Below are 8,701 nucleotides of genomic sequence, written 5' to 3' on the forward strand. Positions count from 1 at the left end.
ACAAGAAAAGTAGATGACAAGAAAGTAAAGTACTGGAAAAGTAAATGGCAAGAAAGAAAAGTACAAGAAGGTGAACAACTAGAAAGTAAATGACGAAAACGATAAAGATAGAAAACATAAGGGGTTGGAGATGTTGATTCCTTTTGAATCAATGGGTCTCACTCCTTCTCAATCATATGAAGTAGATCTATGGCGGATTGTAAAAAATTGAGTTCCAATTCCTTGGCAACCCAATTTCTCTTAACACAATCAATTGCCAATTCCTTGATCTAATTGTTCATGAGAAGAGGTTAAGTTCAAAGTTCTAATCCATAAGCCACACAACCCTTAGGATCTCAATTCAAAGCGGTTATATGTCACGTACCAACTAAGAATGTGTTGATCAAAAGAGTTATAAGGGAGAAGCTTCAAATTGAATCCTATGATCCCTTTTCCAAGGCTCACATAGAGATTCAAGTAGATCCAAACCCCCTTCCGGTAGTGAATAGATCTATGAAGCACAAAAGCTTTCCCTTAGCTACAACAAGCAGATTGAGAAGAAGAATTTCATTAATTCATTGGGATCACAACAGAGCTCCTTTCCCAAATGAAAATTAAAGATTCATAACTAATATTTATTATGTGTGTATGAAAGAAAATGAAAGAGAAGAAGTGTGTGAAGGGAGAGTCCGAAGACCGCTCCCAGGATGGTGTTTCCAGTCTAGAGCTCCCTTCTTTGTTATGAAACTAAGGCCTTTATATAGGCTCTCCTAAATTACAAACTTAAATAAAATCAAAAATAAATTACAATGAAATGAAAATTAACTATTCTAGAAGCTTCTTGTGCCCTTGATTGGTTGATAATTGTGGGCTTGCTTGCTTGAATTTAGAGTGAACTTTAATTGAGCAAAGATGAGGCTTCAGGGGTGCTTGCCATGTATTGGGCTTGGGCTTGTCGAAGGCGCTCGCCAAGTGAGCGGTGGCCGGTGGAATGAGTGTTGGTTTGAGCGCTGGCACTTCCCAGGAGAGCGCTACGCTCTTTTGTGAGCGTGAAAAGTGAGCGCTGCCTCCTTGTTCTTTTAGGATTACTCATCAAAGGTGCTCCCTAAGTGAACGCCCAAGTGAGCGCGGAAGTGAGCGCTACCTTGGGTGCCATGATCATTTCAAGAGTGCTGTGTGTGCTGTGTGTGTGGCGCTCCCTTAGAGAGTGCTGGATTAAGCACCCAAGGGAGTGTTGTGCCTTGTGTGTGGTGTAATGTGTGAGTGTATGCTGTGTGTTCGTGGCGCTCTCTTGGAGAGCACTGAATTGAGTGCCCAAGGGAGCATTGTGTGTGCTTGGGTGTGTTATGTGTTGTGTGTGTGTGTGGTGTTGGTAGGCGGCTTCCTTAGTGAGCGCCCAAGTGAGTGCTCAAAGGAGCGCTAGTGTGTGCATTGTGTGTGTGTGTGTGTTATGGTGTTGCCTAGAGACTTGGAGGAGAGCATCGCAAAGAGCGCTAGGTCTGGACAAGGTTGATGCTTGTGACAAGGGTGAGGTGGTGGTGTTGAGGTTTTGATGGTGTCAAGGTGGGTGGGTGGTGTGGTTTGATGGTGTCATGACAAGGGGTGGTGTTGAAGGCGCTCCTTGAGTGAGCGCCCAGGGGAGCGTCCAAATGACCGTTGCTCTTGATGTTGGGTGTTTTTGGGGCTCAAAGATGCCATTTGTTTGAACCGCAATTTCATGCCCACTATAGACTATTATACATCATTGGAAAGCTCTGAATGTCAACTTTCTAACGCAACTAGAAGGATATCATTTGGAGTCCTACAGCCCAAGTTATGCTCCTTGGAAGAGGGTATAGTCATGCTGTTTGGATGCTGGCGCTGGCCAAGTGAGCGGGGACAAGAGCGCCAGAAAGAGCGTCAGGTCTGCTTTAGGTCCCATTTTAACACCCATTTTGGGGGGCTCTAATTGAATTTCCATTGATGCGTGAGCATCTTCTCTATCTTTTCCTAGTGAATTTGCATCTAATTTGTTGAGTTTAATCAAGAATTAATTATATTTTAGCCACCATGGATGCTATTTTGAGTTTTGTGCAATACTGTTTATTTTAGGTATCATTCGGCTAGATTTGATGGAGTTTCTGCAGCACAAGAATCAAAGGAGATGGCTGCGAGGAGCGACGCGCATGCGTGCCTGACGCGTGCGCGTGATTTGAAGATTTGCTCAGCAACGCGTACGCGTGACCGACGCGTCCGCATGACTTGCGAAAAAGACCATCGACGTATACGCGTGACTGACGCGTACGCGTGACATGCACCACGTGCAGAAAATGCAGAAAAATGCTGGGGGCAATTTCTGGGCTGTTTTGACCCAGTTTCCAGCCCAGAAAACACAGATTAAAAGCTGCAGAATGGACAAAACAAGTGGTCCCCACCCATCAGCTGAAGACTTGTTAATTAATTCGAATTTAAATTCAAATCTTATTTTTAGGAAAAGATATTATTTTTAATTTTAGATAATTATATTGTAAATTTATTAGGATTAGTTATAAATAGGAATTTAGATGCCATCAGATTGGAACTCTGTACATTTATCACAATCCTAGTGTTTCTCTGAACCATGAGCAACTAATCCTCCATTGTTAAGGTTAGGAGCTCTGTCTATTGTATGGATTGATTTATTTGCTCTTTCTAATTTTATTCATGTATGGATTTATAATTTAAGAATTGTTTTCGCTCTTTATCTTATGAATTTGGGTGGAACGGAAGTATGACCCTCTTTCTATTTGAGTTCTTGTATAACTTGGAAAAGCTCTATACTTGAACAACAGCTTGAAAAAAAATTCTTCTAAATTTTAATTATCTGAATTTAACAGGATACGTGACATATAATCCTTTTATTTCTTGGGTAATTAGAGTTTTTGTGGCATATAAACTAGAAATTAATTATCACCCTCTAATTGGAATTAATTGACCAAGGAATTGGCAGTTAATGAATTTTAGAGGAGACTAGGAAGGTCTAAGGAATTAGGGTCTAATCACATATAGTTTGCCATAAATTAAATCCTACATAATTAAAATAGTTAGTAAGAAAAGTAAATCCGGAAAAATAGATAACTCTGAAGCCTTAACTACTTTCTCAATATTTTATTCCCAACTTATTTATCTGCCTGTCTTTAATATTCCAAATTTACTGTTAATGCTTTTGAACTTCCAAACACTATTTTCTGTTTGTCTAACTAAACCTATCAAACACTATTGTTGCTTAATCCATCAATTCTCATGGGATCGACCCTTACTCACGTAAGGTATTACTTGGTACGACCCGGTGCACTTGCCGGATAGTCTGTGGTTATAAATTACCGCACCATCCACCCCATACTATTATATATGGTTGAAAAACTCTGAATGTCTACTTTCTGACACAACTGAAAGAGGGTATGGTCATGCTGTCAGGATTGCTGGCGCTGGGCAAGTGAGCGCCGAAGTGAGCGCCGAAGTGAGCGCCAGGCCTGCTTCCAGGGTCCATTTCAACGCCAAATTTGGAACCTCAAATTGAATGTCCACCCCATACTCTTATATATGGCTCTAGATGTCTACTTTTCAATGCAGCTGGAAGTGCATCAATTAGAGCTTTGAAACTGAAGTTATACTCAGTTGAAGAAGGTAAGGTCATGCTGATATGGTGCTAGCGCTCTTGGCACTAGAGCTTGGTGGAGAGCGTGGGTGAGAGCGCTGCATGCTCCAGGAGAGCACTGTGCTCTCACAAGGGCACCAACCAAGAGTGCTACTTCTTCATGGGCCATGGGCCACACTTTTAAAAGCGTGGCCTAAGCTTCCAAAGCGTATCCAAGCTTCAAAACGTATCCAAAAGTCCCTCTTTTCTTCATTTGAGCTTGTTTTGTGCTTTTTGCTTCTTTTTCTACCATTTCCTAAAACGTTAATAAAATCAAAGGGCTCAAAGCAATATACAACTTAAGCACAAAAAATGCTCAACATTTGGACATTATGAGCTAATTTTTTATGTGAAAAAGCATAGAAAAACACAAAATGATGTGCAGTCATCATTCTTCTACAGCATACTTGGCCAATTTTTTATGTGAAAAAGCATAGAAAAGGCCTCTTTAATTTTGATTAAAACCTTTATTTTATTTACAAATAGAAAAAGATATTATTTAGTCTTAGAAAATATATTTTATATTAATTAGGATTAGATATAAAAGGGAAAAAGATTCAGCCCTTCGGGCTCTTCTCTTCTCTCTTACCGCATTCCACACTTTACAATTTTTCAGAATCCTTATTTTTCTCTCTAAGCCATGGGCAACAAAACCTTAACTGTTCTCTCAGATAATCTTCACAACCCATTTACTGCTTGCTTTTTAATTATCTGAGTTTACTGTTTAATGCTATTGAACTCTCGACATGATTTTCTGTTTGTTTGACTAAGTAAATCACTCAACCATTGTTGCTTAATCCATCATTCGTCGTGGGATCGACCCTCACTCACTTGAAGTATTACTTGGTATGACCCGGTGCACTTGTCGGTTAGTTTGTGGGTTATAAATTCTGCACCAAGTTTTTGGTATTTAAATCTTGATTAAACTTAACAATTCGAATGCAAATTTACTAAGATAGAAAATAAAAAGAAAAGAAAAGAAAAGCAATAAAAAGGGGACAAAATGCCCTAAAGTAAAGTTCAATAACAATCAATGCATGTGTTGTGATAAAAAAGAGAATGCATGAGTGTGTAAAAAAGTAAGGAATGGGTAGTTAGGTTTGCTTTGAATTCTATAAGTTGTTGTATGTGTTAAGTGAGAGATTAAAATTTCAAGCTCACTTAACCATATATATATATATATCCTTACCTTGACCCTAGCCCCACTACAACCTTTGGATAAGCCCTCATGATAAATGTATGCATGCATTAAATAATTGTTGATTGTTAGATGAAAAACAAATCTTGGAAAGCATGATTAGAGGAGAATTGTGTGAATCAACCCTATACACTTGAGCGAATAGAGCAGATACACTTCCGGTGAGGGTTCAATGTTCAATTCTTTGTTCCCTACTTTCATGAGCTTTCTTCTTGCAATTCTATTTGTACTTCATTGTGAAATTTGAATTAGTGGAATTCATGAATACATGACTATCTTAGCCCTACTTGTTCATATATTCTTGGAGATTGATTTGCTTGTAACCAAGTAGGTAGAAGCATTTAGCATGTAGTTGCATTCAAATAGATAGGTTGCATGCAATAAATCCTACCATTCCTCTTCACCCCTTTATGGCTCCTCTTGAGCTTAGCATGAGGACATGCTAATGCGTAACTATGGGGAGGTTGATAAACCACAATTTTATGGTTTATTTTGTATTGAATTGAGTGAATTTTGTCAACTATTCTCACACTTATTCATATAAATAGCATGGTTTTGTGAATCCTTCCTAATTTGTACTTAAGAATGAAAACATACTTCTTTGGCCTTAAAATTGCTAATATTTAATCCTCTTTTATTACCATTCGATTCCGTGACATGTGAGTTAAGTGATTTCAGGGTTTATAAGGCAGGAATGACTTAGAGGATGGAAAGGGAGCATGCAAAAGTAGAAAGAACACAAAGATTTAAAGATTTAAGAAGCTGGTGTCGACGCGTACGCATGGCTGAAGCGTGCGCGTGACTAGGAGCATCGTCCACCGACGCGTACGCGTTACTGAAGTGTACGCGTGGCCAGTGCAGAGTTCAAATGTTGTGTACACGTGGTTGATGCGTATGCGTGACAAGCGGCACGTGCCTTACTAAAGTGAAAATACTAGGGGCGATTTCTGAGCTGGTTTTTGGCCCAGTTTCAAGCCCATTGTGCAGATTAGAGGCTGGGAGTAAAGGAAGAAAGGGAAGATCACAATTCATTCACACATGAGCTTAGTTGGAGATACATGTAGAATTTTAGAGAGAGATGCTCTCTCCTCTTTCTAGATTTTAGGGTCCTTATTTTCTTCTTAGATCTAGATCTAAATCTTCCTTCAATTTAGTTTTCCTTCACTTTTATTTGTTTTAGTATTTTAGTTCATTTACGTCTCTTGTTAATTTCTTTATTTTACCAATTTAGTTTATGAACTCTTTTGTTATTCTCAATTTCCTTTTAATGTAATTTTATGTTTTCATGTCTTTTTATGTTTACCTTAGTTGCTATTGTTAATTTCTTGCTTATGTTAGTTATAGCTTTCATTAATTCTTGCATTTCATGATGTTGGCTTTTATTGCATTCTAGGTGTTTGATGAAATGTTTATTTTAGTTATGAGTTAGATTTTCCTCTTCTTGGCTTGGGTTGGTTACTTGGGCGATCTTGAGTTACCAATGTCCAAGTGATTAATAATTGGTTTCCATTGACACTAGTCTTCACTAAGTTAATTAATGAGTAGCTAGGACTCATGGGTTGGGATTAATGAAGCTCATTTGACTTTTCTTCAATTGTTAGAGGATGACAAAATGGGATTGATCCTTGCAATTATCATATTGTAGTTGGTAACAAGGATAGAGATCCTTAACTATCAACCATTGCCAAGACCTTTTCACCATTTGATTTCTTTTCCTTTGTTAGTTAATTTTTACTTACCTTCTTGCTATTTATATTTCTTGTCTCTCATTACAAAAATGCCAAAAGAAACCTCATAGCCAATAATGGAGCACTTCATTGCAATTCCTAGGGAGAACGACCCAGGATTAATACTCTCGGTTATTTTGATTTGTGTTGTGACAAACCTTTTAAAGTTTGATGTGAGGATCATTTGTTGGTTTGGACTATGCTTGCAATGAAATTCTTTTGAGAAATTCTAGACCGACATTTATCCTACATCACATATTAACCATTCTCAATCATCAACAACATCAATAATTCAATTCCTATCTTACGGTCAACTAACCTAAGTTTTTACGACACATTATATTTTAGTTACGAGAAATGGAAACCATACCATGGCCGATTCCTCCTAATGCCCAGAACATCTCACAACTCAGAGTTTTCTAAGCCTTTAAGACTCCAGGACCTCACTAGACAGCTCCCTAGCCACCAAAGTTCAATCCAAGCTCCACATTCTCAATCTTGACTCCACCAACAATCAATTTCAATCTATTATCATAATTACCACTATAATCAAAATAGAGTTTACTAATTCAACATACATACCAAGGGTTTGAGGGTGCTTACCTGACCCATAGCTCAAGGAGCTAAACCCGACAATACCCGCAAGTTAATTTGAACTTAAACACCAAAATCATACAAAATTCAACATAATTACACATTGAATTTTAAAATTTAGGGAGGAGAGAATTGAAACTAAAAAGTGGATTCGTTACGAAATTAGTTATCAGATTCTATAGAGCTCGTCACGCTGGTCGCATGGCCGCAAACGGTGCGGCGATCGGAGCTTGGAGTTGAGAATTTTGTGGAATTAAATATTTGGGTGAGGGTTTGGGGTCTCACTAATGAATCCACATTTTATGGTATTTATTTTCTCTAATTGTGTGGATTTTTATCAACTTTTCCTACACTTATTCAATAAAATAGCTTGGTTTTATAAATTCTCCATAAATTGTTCTCAAAAGTGAAAACATGCCTTTTAGGCTCTTATTTGCTAAATTTTATTCACTTTAATTCCAATTGATGCCTTGATGTGTTTGTTGAGTGATTTCAGGTTTACAAGGCTAATATGGATTGAAGAAGTGAGGAAAAAGCATGCAAAAGTGGTGAAACAATGAAGAAATGGAGTTTGGAGCTTTTCAGGAAGTGTGCGTGCGCACAGGTGGAAGCGTGCAGTTATGCATGCGCACAACCTTATGTGCATATGTACAAGTGAAAAAATAGAAAGTGTGCGTACGCACAGGTCCCAGCACGTGACCTCATTAATGCAATTCGCTGGCAGCGAATTTTTGGCCCCCGAAACCCAATCCAACTGATTTCTGAAGCTATTTCAACCCTAATTCAAGAGGAGGCAAGGGGGGAGCATTTTTTGTTTAGGTTTTGTCATGTTTTAGTTAGTTTTCTAGAGAGAGAAGCTCCTTCTTCTCTCTAGAATTTAGATTTTCTTAGTTAATTTCTCTTTAATTTCAGCTTTTAATTCTTGTTCTAATGTAGTTACATTTATGTTTCCATGCTTTATTGTCTTAATTCTCTTAGTTCTTCTTTTTAATTTCTCATTTATGTCACTTTTTATTTTATGAACACTCTTGTTAACCTTAATTTTCATTTAATGCAATTTAATGTTTCTTTGTTTATTGTTATTTAATTGAGTTGTTATTATTGTTTTCTTGCACTTGGTAGTTAGATTTTATTCTTAATGAAATTTAATATTGTTTTATTTTCATGCACACCAAGTGTTTGATAAAAATGCTTGGCTTAGTTTTTACTTAGTTTTTCTTCACTCTTGGCTTGGAATTGAGGACTTTGGTGACCTCGAGTCATTGATATCCATTCTTGATTGATATATTAGAGTAGTTAGTTGATTTGGTTTCCGCTAACTCTAAGCCTTCCATTAATAGAGTTGGCTAGGACTTGTGGATTGAAATCAACTATGCCTATTTGACTTATCCTTGATGTAGGGTTGACTAAGTAGGATTAACTCTTCATAATCATCATATGTTTGTGGTCAATGTCTAGGATAGGTAACCTTAGCCCTCAATCCATGCCAAGAGGTTTCTAGCATTTAAATTTCCATTCCTTTTGATTAATTGCTTGAGTTTAATTGCT

The sequence above is a fragment of the Arachis ipaensis genome, chromosome B09, assembly GCF_000816755.2.
Source record: "Arachis ipaensis cultivar K30076 chromosome B09, Araip1.1, whole genome shotgun sequence".
Taxonomy (NCBI): Eukaryota; Viridiplantae; Streptophyta; class Magnoliopsida; order Fabales; family Fabaceae; genus Arachis; species Arachis ipaensis.